At 41.8% G+C, this 16391-nt stretch overlaps 1 protein-coding gene across 1 annotated transcript in view; it reads left to right on the plus strand.

Moving 5' to 3' along the window:
• LOC144818546 (sodium/hydrogen exchanger 9B2-like) overlaps positions 1–16391 on the plus strand; it is a 416602-nt gene that overhangs the window by 301762 nt on the left and 98449 nt on the right. The window lies entirely within an intron of this gene.

The following is a 16391-nucleotide window of genomic DNA, read 5'->3' on the forward strand; positions in this document are numbered from 1 at the left end:
TCTGCGATGACTCCCTCCCTGCCCTACTATCCACTCTACCGGCCACCTACTATGCCCTCAGGGCGGATCGCCCTGAGGGCAGGGCCGGGGGTGGCGTGGCGGTCATCGCACGCACCAGTCTCCCCTTCCAAATGCTATCTTTACCCGACATCGCGACAACAGAATTCCTGGTGATCCGCACGGTTTCCACCTCCCCCCCCCTGACCTGCTTTCTCACCTATCGTCCCCCTCAGTCCCCCTCACAGTTTCTTCCCGATTTCTTGGAGGTCTTGGCCACCATCACAATCAACAACTCTTCCATTCTGCTCCTTGGCGATTTTAATTTTTGGCCCTCCGATCCCGCGGAGTGCCCATCCTCCAAGGAATTCTGCGAAACGCTTCACTCCCTCAACTTCACTCCCCACGTCTCCTCCCCCACCCACATCAAAGGTCATATACTCGATCAGATCTGGTCCCTGAATTGCCCTGTGGATTCACTCTCTATTACCCCTTGCTCCTGGTCGGACCACCACCTAATCTCATTCCTTCTTCCTATCCACCCTCCAGCTAAGCCCCCCCGGCCTAAAAACACCTGGGTCCGATCATGGGGTCGTGTTAACCTGGAGAATCTCTCTTCCCTCCTTACCTTGTCCCTCCCCCCCCTACAGGGTCTTCCCACTCTTTCCCAGGTCGACGCCATAGATCAGTGGCTCTCCAACGGACGCGACGTTTTTGCCCCGCTCAAGCGCATTACCTCCAAACGCGACAAGGACGCCAATCGGTGGTTCACCGAAGAGCTTAAGACCACCAAATTAACAGTTCGCCGCGCGGAGCGGGCATGGAGAAGGAATTACTGCCCCACCCTGAAACTGGTCTACACTAACATCATGAGCCAGTATAAAAAAGACATCTTGGAGGCAAAAACATCTTACTTCTCCTCCAAAATCCTAGCCGCGGAAAACCAGTCAAAGGAGATATTCACCATCGTCCACAACCTAGCGTTCTCGGACAGAACTACTCTTAAGCCGGCCCCTTCCGAAGCACTCTGTTCTTCCCTCAACAACTATTTCATTCACAAAATCATCACCATCAAGGCTAACATCCCGCCACCCTCCTCCTCTTTTGTCGACCCCCAATGCCCCCCCCCCTAAGGGCGAGCTTTTCTCACTTCCCCCTATCACTAGGGAGAGCCTGATCACCTTGGTTCCCCTGGTCAAATCCGGCTCTCCTCTTGACCCTTGTCCCGCTCACATTCTCCGCCATATTTTTGTTTCCTGTCCTGACCCTCCCCTTCATCTTCTTAACAGCTCTCTCGCTCAAGGCATCGTCCCTAAACCCTTGAAATCCGCGGTAATTGTGCCCATTTTAAAAAAACCCGGGGCAGATCCCTCTGTCCCCGCCAATTTCCGGCCTATCTCCCTCCTACCATTCCTGGCCAAGGTGCTCGAGCGCCACGTCACCTGCGCTCTGAGCTCCTTTGTGGAGAATCATGATGCCCTTGCCCCCCGTCAAGCCGGTTTCCGCCCCGCACACTCTACGGAGTCCGTTGTCCTGTCGGTCCTGGACACCCTCAGGGAGGGTATGGACACCAATCAGCACCAGGCTCTTGTGCTCCTCGATCTCTCAGCCGCCTTCGATACGGTCGATCATACCATCCTCCTCTCCCGTATCGGAGCGGCGGGGATCGGGGGGACCGCCCTGGTCTGGTTGTCCTCATTCCTGAGCGACCGCACCCAGGCTGTTCGACTGGGTGACTTCACGGCGGACGTCCGGAAAGTTCAGTGCGGGGTTCCCCAAGGTTCCTCCCTCTCTCCTCTCTTGTTTAACCTGTACATTGCTCCCCTAATCTTTTCTCTTCAACAGATGGAGGTCGCCGTATTTAATTATGCGGACGACCTCCAGCTTGTCTTCAATCTGTCTTCTCCTTCCTCTATTCTAAACTTTCAATCTGTTATGCTTCACATCAGGGACTGGATGAACCACAACCACCTTAAACTCAACCCCGACAAAACCGAGTTGGTGTTGACGGGTGGTTCATCCAGCCCCTGGTCCCCTCTTTTATGGCCCCCTGCTCTTGGCCCTCCTCCTACCCCTGCTTCCTCAGTTAAAACACTTGGCATAAAACTTAATTCTCAACTCACCCTTCACTCCCAGGTTAGCTCTGTGGTATCTTCTTCCTTTCTTTCACTGCGCACTATACGTAGGGTGTCCCGTTTCTTCACTTTCACTGCCCTAAAGCTTATCATCTTGGCCATGGTGGTATCCCGCCTGGACTACGGCAACGCCCTGTATGCCGGCATCCCCGCCTACAGTCTGCGTCGCCTGCAACAGATCCAAAACCAGGCGGCCCGCCTGGTTTTTAAACTCCCCAAATTTCACCACTCTACCCCGCTTCTGAAATCACTTCACTGGCTCCCTGTGCGAGCCAGAATTGAATTCAAGCTTGCTTCCATCACCTTCCGGGCCCGACACGGACTCGCACCTGAATTCATTTCCTCCGAGATTGTCTCCTATGTCCCCACCAGGGAACTTCGCTCGTCCTCCCAGTCCCTCCTCACCATCCCACGCTACCGGAGAAAGAAGTGGGGAGGCTCTAAATTTGCCACCCTTGCCCCTACCCTCTGGAACTCCCTTCCCCTCGGACTCCGCACCATCTCTCTTTACCCACATTTCCGTAAACAACTTAAGACCTACCTATTCACGAAATCCTTCGAATAATAACTCTCCGGTTCCCCCAGCTTTTTAACTAGGATCCTGTCAGTAATAGCGCCAAGAAACCGCAGGTATATGAGCGCTCTATAAGAAATTTTAAATTCAAATTTTAAATTCAAATTCAAGAGAGGCAACTACCATCTGTAAAGTTACCTCAAATCTATTTATTGGATTACCGGTATTTCTCACTGATGTTAACAAATCTTGAGAAATCATATGATTTATTTTACTAATTGCTTTGGAATTCCAGTGGATCCTTCCTGTTTTCTGATCTACGACTGCCTGGTCTTCGTAGGAACGGAGTGACCACGGAGAAGAGTGCTGGGTGTAGACTTCAACTTCTACAGTAAGCAGTGCATGATCACTTTCATGAGAATGTCTAGTAGAGAGTGATTGAACCTTTGAGAATAAGTCAAGACTGTAGATGAAATAGTCTATAATTGAAGACTTAGTTGGGCCCAATCTGGTAAATGCCGCTGGAATATCACCATCTTTTCTCCCATTTATTATTACGCCATTAATTGCTTTGATGGATGACAAAAGCATTTTCCCCCTTTTATCTGCTTTTAAATCGTCTGGGAAGACGGAGGTTGGAATTTGGCAGGCTTCTTCGTGTGGAGATTTCCCCCTATTATGGATTAGTGAATTTGAGATCTTTCCATTGAAGTCCCCAGCCATTATCATCACAGGGTATCCCGTTACTTCTAAAATTGATTCAATTTCCTTGAATGCTTTGGTCAGGATTTGATCTTTTGAGGTTCCTAGTGGAAAATATATGTTAAAAAGTAAGAGGTCAGATGAAGTTTCCATTCTTTCTTTCTGGCACTTAATGCTGTTGCATTGAACATTTGGGAGTGATAGCTCTATTTCCTCTGGGTCCCAATCTATCTCTTCTCTCAATAGGATTGCTAGGCCTCCTTTTGCGTGACCTCTTCTAGAAGCCTCTGCTGCTTTAGCGAACACCAGGTAATCTTTTTGCGCAAAAGTTGCCATGGACCATGTTTCTTGGAGTAACATAATTGACGGTGGATGTTCCAGAATAAATAGCATTTTTTCAGTCCTCTTACCCACGATGTTCCATGACGCGATAACATGCCTATCGCTAAAAAGGCAGTTTCAAGTCTTTGCCCGACTTATTCCTGTTTAGAGCACCCGCTATCCAAGCCCAGGAATTTTCTTTCGGATACAGCTTTTGCCATGAGTCTGATGCGTCCGAAAATTGCCGAACACCATCTATTATAGAGATCTGCAAGGGAATGTCTTTCTTCCGTTCTCTGTTGTTTGAAGTATTTGATGGAGATGCCTTTTATTCCTTTGACTTCCCTTGTCTGTTTATATACGGAGCTGGCCTTTTTAACCAAAGCAATATCGAAACCATTTTTATGAAGAGTACCTTGTTCTTTGACTATGATAGCTGGGATGACATTAGACCAAAACTCAACCCGGGCAACCGAGCAGGTTGTTTTGCCTGGAAAAGAGACTCATTTTATTTCACTTGAAGTTAACGAATGAAGCAGTCTAATCTTATGTAACAATTCAACTATTCTTCCTCTGACATTTACCACTAGGGAAAATATCTGTAAAATCTAGTACATTTGAGAGTGAGACTTCGGGATCATCCTTAGAATCTAGAGTGTTACCTTTACCCTCTGTTATATGTTCTGTAGGTTTTGAGCAATTTAAAGAGAAATTCGAAGCTAGCAGATTTAATACTTTACTACCTTTTGTTTCCATTTGAGAACTTTTTGGAGGGTTCTGCCGACAAGTATTGTATGATCCATTGCTTCTGGGGAGGTTGGTTTCTTCCTCGTCTTGCTCTACTTGAGTTACTTGGAAAAAAATTATTTTTCGCGAAGCTCTTTTCGATATTCTCCGTTTTTCTCTTTTCTTTAACAGTTTTGGCTGATTCTTTTCCCGGACTTATGTTTCTCCTTTTTTTGGGTCATTCTTACGGGTTCCAGAGGAATTGATTCATTCCGAGGAGATACTTCCCCTAAGCCTCTCCTTTCAGTTGGTCGAGAAGGGGAGAGACCTGTTTTTTGGGTTTTTTTGCTACGAAGATCGGAAAGAAAGATATGGAGTTTTGAATAGCATTCCCCTTATCTCTTCCTGGACCTGGTTCTTTAAATAGTTTTCGAAGTGAATACATTTCATCACCATTTGAGGGGTTTGTTTTTTGATTTTTTGGGTATTTGGAACTTTTCCATTTGATTTCCCTTCTGCTTTTCCCCCTTTTCTTGCGTTGGCAAAATACAGAGGACCGCAGCATTTACATGACACTTCTCTTTTCTGCCCACATCATGCTGTGGGCTGAGAGATTGCATGTGTGACATTTGAACTGGTATATTTGATTGAACCAATTGTTTTTTCCATTGTTTGTCTACGAGATATTGAAGGATTCCGGTTTGAGTTTCCAAGATCTGATAGTTTTCCAAATTCTTTTCCAGAAGAGTTAATATTGAGTCCATAATTCTCTGTAGAGACAGAATAGTGTTAGATACAGGTTCTTGACTGGGTGCTAATTGCGGCATAATAAACGACGGGAACTCAGGTGATTGAGAGAAAATTTGATCTGGCTTTAGCAAATTGCTCGGAGTGCTGGATAATATACGGACAAATTGCTTTTGAGCATTCTTAGAGTCAAGATGAGTGGTTGAGATAAGATTAATATCCGGTAGAGTAAAATCTGTTGATGCGACTTGGCCGGGCCCCTCCTTTATTTTCATTTTGGAGAATATCCCTGGAAGGTCTTTCATATGCGAGAGATTTCAGGCTCTTTATGCTCATGGGACGTTGTGGGATCTTACATTTTCAAAGGATCTGACGATTGAGCATTTTGGGGAGCAGCTTCCTTAGATGGAAGGGCTTTGTAGGCTAGGTCCTCACTTATAATGTCAGCTTTTCCTTTGACTGTAATTGCGAATTGCTTTGGCTGATCCTCTTGGTAAGACTTGTTTATGAAATCTGTAGTTATTGTAGTTGCCGATGTCGTTATAGGTTAAAATAAATTTGTTATTAAGGATTTCTCTATTGGATACGAAGCTCCAGCTTGAGACATAGTACAGGTACTCTTGTAGTTAACTGATGCTCGTGCTGTACCCACTTTTTTCATATGGATCATCGACAAAGAGTTCCTCAGTCTCAGTTTCCAGTGAAAGTGACAATGATAATTGTGCGATGTCGATGTTTACCTCAGACAGTCATGCACATGTGGGACTGGTCAAATGTGAGGAAAAATCAAAGTGAAGAAAAAACGACATGAAGAAGCTCCAAACATATTCAAACATTGTCTGAAGAGAACTCGAAAAATAAATGGGTGTTCAATACCATTCATAATTGAAAGTGGTGCATTGATACATTTTATTCCTGACGAGAAGTATCAAGAACTGTCTCTGTTACCACAACTTACTATGTCAAAAACAAAAGTATACACATGGGCTGCTTCAACACCCTTAAAGAGTCAAGGATCCTTTGAACCCACAATGAAATACAAAAAAATGTGGTACAAGCATCTATTCACGTACTTCAAGCAACAGCTTCAAGGGCCCGTTTGCTGAGTTTTTATACTGCTTCTGACATGGTACAATATCAATGCTCGTCATGAAATTGTTAGTCAATTTTCTTAATTATTTCATGGGCTACAAAAATTCAAAACAATGAAAGTAAAGTTGCACATAAATGAGGATGTTCATCCTGTTGCTCATACACAGACAAATTGTGTTTCACTTGCAAAACGCTGTTGAAAAGTAACCTAATTTGTTACTTAAACATTACATCATTGAGCCCTCCACTGGTCCAACACCATGGGTTACTCCCATTATGGTAGTGCCCAATAGAGACAGTGAAGGAGCTGTACCCATATGTGTTGACGTATGTCAGGCCAACAAGGCAATTGAGAGAGGGAGAGACATCCCGGTCTGCACATTGCAGATATGATAATTCAGCTGAATGGTGCAAAGTTCTTCTCTTGACTCAACCTAAACAATAGATATCACCAATTGAAGCTTGAAGAAAAATCCAGGTACATTACAACCTTTTCTACGCATATTGGTCTATTTCGCTATAAGCAATTGAGTTTTGGTATATTCTCTGCTACAGAACATTTGCAATACGTCATTCCATGTATTATACAGCCTGTAGTAAATGCAGTTAACAGTCATATTCGTTTTCGGAGCTACACAAAAAGAACATGACAAAGCTCTCATGCAAGAATGTTCTTTGCTGACCAATGTAGGCTTAACTATGTATGACGATAAATGTGAATTCCACAAGGAAAGCTTGAAATTCTTTGGCCATGCCTTTCCTGGTGGTAGTATGAAACTTTATCCAGCAAATGTGCAAGCATTTTCTACTGCAAATCCCCCACAAGACCTGTGTATGTTACAATCCTTCCTTGGACTGGCCAGTTACTGTTTGAGATACATACTATAACACTTTGCTACGGTCAGTGCACTGTTACGAGAACTAATGAAAGAGAACATATATTTCATTGGTCCCACAAGTGTGAGAAGATCTTCCAACACATCAAGCAAGCCATGGAGAGTGCCACTGAAATGGTCTACTTTAATACCAAACTGCATACAGAGGTTTGGGCGCAGTCCTTGCACAGTCCTTGCACAGCACAGTGGACAGCCAAATGCCCACAGACATGTCGTAACATACTCCAGTAACAATCTGTCACAAACAGAACGTGCTTACTCGCAACTTGCGAAATAAAGTTTGGCAGTGGTCTGGGCTTGTGAATATTTCCATGTTTTCTTGTACGGAAAGCCTTGGTAAACAACCTTTACAACGCAACTTTTACCACGCAGTGCCTTTACAACGCAAACCATTATAACGCATTGCGCTGGGAGGCGCTCTAGGATAGGGAATAGGTTTAATGTACTATCCAACACCTTCCCTACTATCCACGGGGACTGGAGTTGGAATAGTAAATTAAACAATTCACTATCCAGCACCTAAAAGCACTATGCGTTGTAATGGTATGCGTTGTAAAAACCGCGTTGTAAAAGCATGCGATGTAAAAGCATGCGTTGTAATGTCATACATCCAAAGCTTTTCACTGCAGTGACTGACCATCATGCACTGTTGACAATATTTGGCAATCCCAAAGCCCAAATGCCTTCTCGAATTGAACGTTGGGGTTCGAAGCTACAAGAATACAACTATATGATTATTCATCGTCAAAGGGAAAGATCAGATCTGGCTGATTATTTTTCAAGAGTGCGATTACAATTCCTTGGCACCCCATCTAAGACAGCGGAGGGCTACATCAATTTTATTGTGAAATCAAGCACACCAGCCTCCGTGTCTTTAGAACAAATTGTCACTGCCTGGAGCCTAGATAGTGACATGTCAAGGTTAAAAGATATTATTGTTCATCAATCGTGGAACCAGCACTTCAGACCTTTGAATAATGACAGTGAGTATTTGAAGTTAAAAAATGTAAGAGATGAACTTTCAGTGACTCAAGGAGGCCTCATTCTGCCAGGTACATGAATTGTTATTCCTGAGAGTCTACGACAGCAAGTAATCGATGTTGCCCATGAGGGACATCAAGGAATAGTTGCCACCAAAAGAGCTCTGTGTGACTGAGTCTGGTTTCTGTATCTCCACATAAGGGTCAAAAAGAATTAAAGACTTGTCACATATGCAACTGTATTTCATCTCAGGTCATTCAGCACCCTTTGAACATGTCCAAATTGCCACATCATGTTTGAGAGAGCATTGCTATTGATTTATTTTGGTGTACAGTCATAATATCGAGTCAATTATTTCGACTGGACAGAATATCGAGTAAAAAATATAGAATGGACATAATATCGACTAGACATAATATAGACAACAAAAATATCGACTAGAGAAAATTAATATCGAATAGAATGGACATAATATCGAATCAAAAATATAGAATGGACATAATATCGACTAGACATAATATAGACAACAAAAATATCGAATTTAAGGTAAGTTAATAATAATTTTTATTTTTTGTGTAATATAAGTCTGTAGCGGGTTGTGGGTTTATAGGGGAATAGGGTGGGAAGTAATTTAATTCTAATTAATTAAATATGTTAATGTATTTATTGATATATATTTAGAATTAATTGTTAATTAATTATTAATTGGTAATTAATTAAAATATAATTGGTAATTAATTATAATTGATTAATTGATAAATATTTTAATTTTAGTAATTTATTTTCTGTAGCGGGTTGTGGGTTTATAGGGGAATAGGGTGGGAAGTAATTTAATTATAATTAATTAAATATGTTAATTTATTTATTGATAATAATTTAGAATTAATTGTTAATTAATTATTAATTGGTAATTAATTAAAATATAATTGGTAATTAATTATAATTGATTAATTGATGAATATTTTAATTTTAGTAATTTATTTTCTGTAGCGGGTTGTGGGTTTATAGGGGAATAGGGTGGGAAGTAATTTAATTATAATTAATTAAATATGTTAATTTATTTATTGATATTTTTTAAAAATGTATTGTTAATTAATTATTAATTGTTAATTAATTAAAATATTATTGGTAATTAATTATAATTGATTAATTGATAAATATTTTAATTTTAGGGTTCAGGGTCAGTTGTCAGTTTTTGGGTAAAGGGGTATTTTTAGGGTTCAGGGTCAGTTTTCAGTTTTTGGGTAAAGGGGTATTTTTAGGGTTCAGGGTCAGTTTTCAGTTTTTGGGGTAAAGGGGTATTTTTAGGGTTCAGGGTCAGTTTTCAGTTTGTAGGTAAAGGGGTATTTTTAGGGTTCAGGGTCAGTTTTCAGTTTTTGGGTAAAGGGGTATTTTTAGGGTTCAGGGTCAGTTTTCAGTTTTTGGGTAAAGGGGTATTTTTAGGGTTCAGGGTCAGTTTTCAGTTTTTGGGTAAAGGGGTATTTTTAGGGTTCAGGGTCAGTTTTCAGTTTTTGGGGTAAAGGGGTATTTTTAGGGTTCAGGGTCAGTTTTCAGTTTGTAGGTAAAGGGGTATTTTTAGGGTTCAGGGTCAGTTTTCAGTTTTTGGGTAAAGGGGTATTTTTAGGGTTCAGGGTCAGTTTTCAGTTTTTGGGGTAAAGGGGTATTTTTAGGGTTCAGGGTCAGTTTTCAGTTTGTAGGTAAAGGGGTATTTTTAGGGTTCAGGGTCAGTTTTCAGTTTTTGGGTAAAGGGGTATTTTTAGGGTTCAGGGTCAGTTTTCAGTTTTTGGGGTAAAGGGGTATTTTTAGGGTTCAGGGTCAGTTTTCAGTTTGTAGGTAAAGGGGTATTTTTAGGGTTCAGGGTCAGTTTTCAGTTTTTGGGTAAAGGGGTATTTTTAGGGTTCAGGGTCAGTTTTCAGTTTTCGGGTAAAGGGGTATTTTTAGGGTTCAGGGTCAGTTTTCAGTTTATGGGTAAAGGGATATTTTTAGGGTTCAGGGTCAGTTTTGGGTTTTTGGGGTACAGGGGTACTTTGTAAAAATAAAGTAAAATTACATTTAAATTACATTTATTTAATAAAATTAAATTATATTAAATTATATTATAATATTTTTTATTAATTTATATTCAAAAAATTATTATATACTTACCAATACTTATGTTGTAATGGTATGCGTTGTAAAGGTATATGCGTTGTAAAATCTTGCGTTGTAAATGTATGCGTTGTAAAAGTTTTTGCGTTGTAAAAGTTTTGTTGTAATGGTAGGCGTTGTAAAAGTATGCGTTGTAACGTCATACATCCCTGGAGTGGGAATAGTAATTTTAACCTCTACGCTATCCAGCGCTTTCCCTACTGTTGCACCCACTGGAGTGGGAGTAGTAAATTTTACCTCTACGCTATCCAACACTTTTGCTAATGTTGAACTCACTATAGTTGTAACAATAAATTTTAAACATTTTCTAAAATGTTATATATGTTTATTTAATAATATGTTTAAATATATATATATATATATATATATATATATATATATATATATATATATATATATATATATGTGTGTGTGTGTAATTTTTGGTGATATAATTTTTTTAATTATATAAATTATTTATTAAAATTATATTTTTTTAATAATTATTTCTAAGTTTATATTAAATATATTTATTACTATATTAGTTTTAACTTACTTTTAAGACATTTTAAAAAATCGATATTTTGACAGTCTATATTTTTGTAAGTCGATATTTTGGAGTCGATATTTTGGTACTTACCTGTTTGAAGATAGGGAGTCGATATTTTGTCAATCGATATTTTTGACTCGATATTTGTGTATCTCGATATTTGTGTCGTCGATATTATGTCAGTGATCCATTTATTTTATCTTCTTGAGAATGAACATTATCTTCTAGTCATTGTTGATGAATACTCATTTTTTCCATTGGTGGAAGACCTTTCATCCACTACACATGAAAAGATCATTCAATAATTAAATGGCATCTTTGTGACATGGGATGTACCTGCAGTATTAACATCTGACAATGGCTCACCTTTCAATATTCGAAAATGTAAAGACTTTCGAAATCAGTTCAATATAAAGCATCAAAAAAGCGCTCCTCTTTTGCTGCATCCGAAGAAGCAGATACAGTTGTATAAGATGAATCTGCTGGGAAAATACCCTCCCCTTTCATTGGCCTTTCCAAAAACATCTGTTATAATAGACGCTATACATGGATGTCTGGGCCTTGTCAAATGAGGTGAATGAAGGTATTGATATATGTAGGTATTTCATTTAGAAACAGGTGTTCAAAGAGGAGTCCAGGTGTGTTAATGGTAATGGATTTGCGATTTTTCTATCCATCCACAGCAAAACTGATTTGCTCAGTTCTAAGGTGGAAAGCACATTGCCCTTTGAACCCAATATCTAGGCTTAGAATCTGCTAACATGTCGGAAAGGAGAGGAATTTGAACCAGCATGACAAGGAGCCTCACATGGAGTATTTTCTTATGTTATTAAAAGCAAAGTGCACCTCTTAGCTTCTTCAGGCGATGAGTTTTGCCCGCCAGCTGTGGAAATGTTTTCCCCAAAATAGCCTCTTTGCCCATGTCTGAAATCGATTTGGGGGTTTGCATCGCAGGGGTTGTTCAAAGGGTTGTTGTAACATATGTTATTTCCAAACACTGTTAAAGTGGGTGGACATAGCTAAAAAATTGTAATTAATAATGAATCGCACCCAGCGGGCTAGGCATTTTATCTGCATGTGGGGTCATGTTTGGACTTTTGGTGTCTAGGATCGCTATGGTTTTCATGGTAGACACAGAACGAAAGGACTCTGGCAGGAATGGTGCTGGGTGCAGGCCTTCTATTACCATTTAAACTGGTGTCAGGTCGGTCACAGAGGTTTGCTAGAGGAAAGAGTCTGTCAAAAGAGAGAAATGCATTCTTCTGCACTCCAAATGAGATGGGGGAATATGAGAAGAAGGCAGACTGACGTTAGTCTTTTTTTGTCCGATGAGTTAGCATGGCCCTATGAGTTTTCATGTGGTAAGCAAACCCTTCTGACACTCCTGGCCTCTTATTGATGTTGAACACCTTTCAGATCTTTACAGTGCCGATCTCTGAACCAGCAGATAACCGGTTTACCGCTGGTTCAGTCCCAGGCAGTGCTAATCAGGCCTTTTAGGCTTTTGAGGATGATAGTATAAGTGCTGTTGGGTTCATTCAAAAACTAAAACAGTGAATACTACCAAGATGCAATTCAGCCCTTGGAACACATTGTGTAAATATTCACTACATACAAAGTCTACATTGCAGGGCAAAGATATAACTGTATAAAAGATAAATATAACCAAGATCTGTCTGGTTCTTTTTATAGAGTCTAAGGACCTTTGAAACAGAACTTTAAATCTACAAAGCTTTTTTCATGTGTAAATGAAACATGAGCATGGAGAAAGTGATGCCAGTGATGGGCATGCCTTGGTGTCAATTGCATGGGCCAAACTGTATGCATTTATTTTGTATAATAGTACAGCTGATCCTCTCGGTCACTGAGGACCCCTCGAACCCCAAAACCAACTTCTGCGACTCCATGACCAAATTAGCCAAATGGATGGTAGACAACTGCCTCCCACTCAACTCTAACAAAACTGAAGTACTGATCTTTTGGAAGAACGCTTCTGCATTGGACCACAGCTGGTGGCCTGTAGAACTCGGACCTACATCCACACCGACTGACCATGCACGCAACCTCTGCATCATCCTCGACAACCAACTGACATTAAACGACAAGTCACGCCAGTCGCCTCCCCTGCTTCCACACACTTTGCCTGCTCCGCAGAATCTTCAGACATCCCAGCCAACACCCGAAAGACCTTCACTCAGGCCCTCGACACCAGCCGCCTCGACTACGGCAATGTCCTCTACGCCGGCACCTCCACACAGCTCCTCAGGGGACTCCAGACCATACAGAACGCTGCAGCTAGACTCATTCTGGACCTCTCCAAATGAATCAACATTGCCCCCACTTAAGGGACCTCCACTGACTCCCCATCCAGGAGAGATGCCAGTTCAAGATCCTCCTGCACGCCTACAAAGCCCTCCACGATCAAGGACCTGCCTACATCAACCATCGACTGAACTTCCACCAACCCTCTAGACACCTTCACTCCCCCTCACATACACACACACCACTGCATCCGTCGCAGCGGTGGCCACTCCTTCTCCTACACCACTGCCAAGATCTAAAACGATCTTCTCCTCCAGCTCCGTACAGCCCCCTCCCTGGCAGACTTCAGAAAGAGACTCAAGGTGTGGCTCTTTGGCGGAGACACAGTGCCCAGATACCCCTAGGGGAGACAAAGTTGCTCTCCACCAATGCTGTTTGATTGATTTATTGACTTACATGTGTAATGAAATGGCTTTGCCAGGGGAATGTCACAGGGGTGGGCGTGGGAATTATGAAAATGCAATGTAAATGAGGTAGCCACCCACACCTTAGAACTGGTTATAGACAGGGCTTTAAGTGGGGGGGGGGGGAAACTGGGGGTGCTCTCAAAGGGGCGTGGCAAATTTATTAAAGGGGTGGGGCCTATCCGAGTAGGGGCGTGGTATAAATCAAGATAACTAGCATTGTGTGCTTAAGAAAATCATGAAGTTGCATCCAGCAAAGGATAATAAAATTTGCGTCAAATGTTTCAAATGGAGGAGCATTGAGTTTTACCCATAAGCATGAAGAAATGGCCTCTACAAGAAGAGAGGCCCTTGTTAGACTAGCAAATACGTTCATTGCGCTGAAACCTCTCTCGCAATCTGCATTACGTGCCGGCAGGGTTTCCATGCAAACTACTAACTTTTTTAATGGTTCAGGGTTTTTTTTCCACCGAAATCTTTGAAAAGTCTAAAAGCCTGGATAGTATCTCTTGCTGGCAGCTGAAACTTGCTGGTTTCTGGATCTCTGTTTCACCATAAAAAATGCATTCATCACCAGAAGGCAAATTGCCTGCATCTAGCACACTGAAGCTGGCTATAAGTTCTTTCTCAGAATCCGGGGCACATAATTTATTGATATTTACAGACAGACTTTGGTTAAACTGATTTGGATTAAGAGCAACAGCGTTACTTCTACCATGGAAAAGAGGAACATTCTTGAGCCGCAGAAGCAAACTCCCCTGGTAAGTCCTTCATGCTCTAAATATACGTACTTGACTAACCATAAGTCTATGGCCATTAACAATTGTAATGTCCCTCCTCTGTAAGGAGAGTGATAAGTCTTTGAGCTCTTGAAGTGCATCACACATTACCCCCAAATCTCTGATAAAAGAATAGGATGTAATCTTCCTCAAGAGAACCTCATACTTACTTCGGTCTCTTATGGGTCTGGATGGGTCTTTAGAAGCATTCTCAAAATGTTTGCACAAGGCAGGGAAGCAGTTCCAAACAGCTTTCACAGATCTGTAACTGGATGCTACCCATCTAGTATCAAGCATTTTCCCTATCTTCTGAAGCTGTACACATAGCTCGCTGGCGACCAGATTTAGTTCACTCTGTTTTTTTGGTGACATGCTGTATGTGGCACACAATGAGTTCATGAAAATCTTGAAGTCATTGACCCCGGCAACCTCATCAACTGTATCTGCCACTGCAAGTTCTAGTCTGTGAGCCAAACAGTGCCATGTCAGTACAGGATTGGGAAATTCTGATTTCAGCAATGCAACTACTCCTCCTTTTTTAGCAAATATTACTGCTGCTCCATCTGAACATACTGCAATCAAGAGATCATGTAGCAGACTTTTTGTGAGTCCAACTTTTTCGAAGTAGCTTTGGAGAGCTGGTTTTACGCCAAGGGCATTTGTTTCTGCCAGCTCCAGCAGGCCGAAATAGATTGTCACTGGGGTACTTTCATTTCCAAAAATGCCATGGAAGTAGATGACTAAGGTAGAAGCATTGCTAATAGAAGATATGCAGGTAAACATGTCACACAGCATTACCCATGTTATCCTATGGGCAAGATAGCCTTTCAATAGGGAAAAACGAAATCGGCAGTATTTTACTATCAAGACATGTTACCCGCACTAGTAACACCAAACAAAAACTGGGACGTCTGCTCACCCTACCATTGACTTTGGGGCCCGAAAATAGAGCCCCCTTTCGAGGCCCTCCAAAAAAAACTGGGGGGGCTCAGCCCCCCTCACCCCCACTTAAAGCCTTGGTTATATACAAACATGTGTAAGTGCACCTTCTACAGTTCTGAGCATTAAACTTTAGGTTCAATGTCTGACGTGGTAGTGATGTAGGAAACACTTCTGTATTCATCATGTTCATCCGACGGAGGGGGAGTATTCAATCCCAGGCCTATCCCTACACATGCGAAATCAATGCACTGCAAAAGGTGTCCACACATGGACAGTTTGGTAAAACGCGTGAATGCACAAATGTGTGCGAAACCATGCATGTCTGTGTCTAAGTTACAACATTTTAGGTGATTTTCGGCTGCGGTGAGGGATTTTACTAATCACAAATTGAGTCGTAAATTCTGTCCATGAATAGACATTGCCATAACTTATGACTTTCTTCATCAATATGACTCTTAATTTATTATTTTCATTCCACAGGTCTGATTTGGGCTCATTTTCAATGTCTGGCTAGAGAGAGCTTTAACTGTCTTTTGCCGGGCACCACTCTTATCCGTTAACCAGGGCAGGGTATACCGAAAATGGTAATGTGGTTACTCACTGCACCACTGACATCAAGACTTTTATCGTGATAGGAAGTAGTGCCTACAATTTCTTATGCATGGTGTAATAGTGCCACGCTGATTATTACAGGCATATGTTCAGACTGCAAGCTAAACTCATTGGCTTTTGCATGAGAAGAATCAGGAGCGCACTGTGCTGGTAAGAGCGGTGGGGAGGGGTGGGGGTGAGTAGACAGACAACGACGAGGTAAAATAAAATAAAAAAAACACTTACCTTGCGCTCACCACGTTGCCGAGTGCGATGCGGCGATCACAAGGTAAGTGTTTTTCTTTTTATTTTTTTTATTTTACCTCGTCGTTGTCGGTCGACTCACCCCTACTCCACCGTCCTGCCGCTCTTACCTGTACGGGCCACTCCTGGAGAAGATAGAACTGTATTATGCTGTCCCGCCAGCCACCCCACTCAAAACCTCTCAGCTGCAAGTATGTAGATGCCACCATGTACATATTTGCCAGTTCCTCACAACTGCCAATGGTTGGAACGTCACTGCTCCCATGCCAACAAAGGAATTCCCGGACATTCTAATGTCCTT

The sequence above is a fragment of the Lissotriton helveticus genome, chromosome 2_1 (assembly GCF_964261635.1).
Source record: "Lissotriton helveticus chromosome 2_1, aLisHel1.1, whole genome shotgun sequence".
Classification (NCBI taxonomy): domain Eukaryota; kingdom Metazoa; phylum Chordata; class Amphibia; order Caudata; family Salamandridae; genus Lissotriton; species Lissotriton helveticus.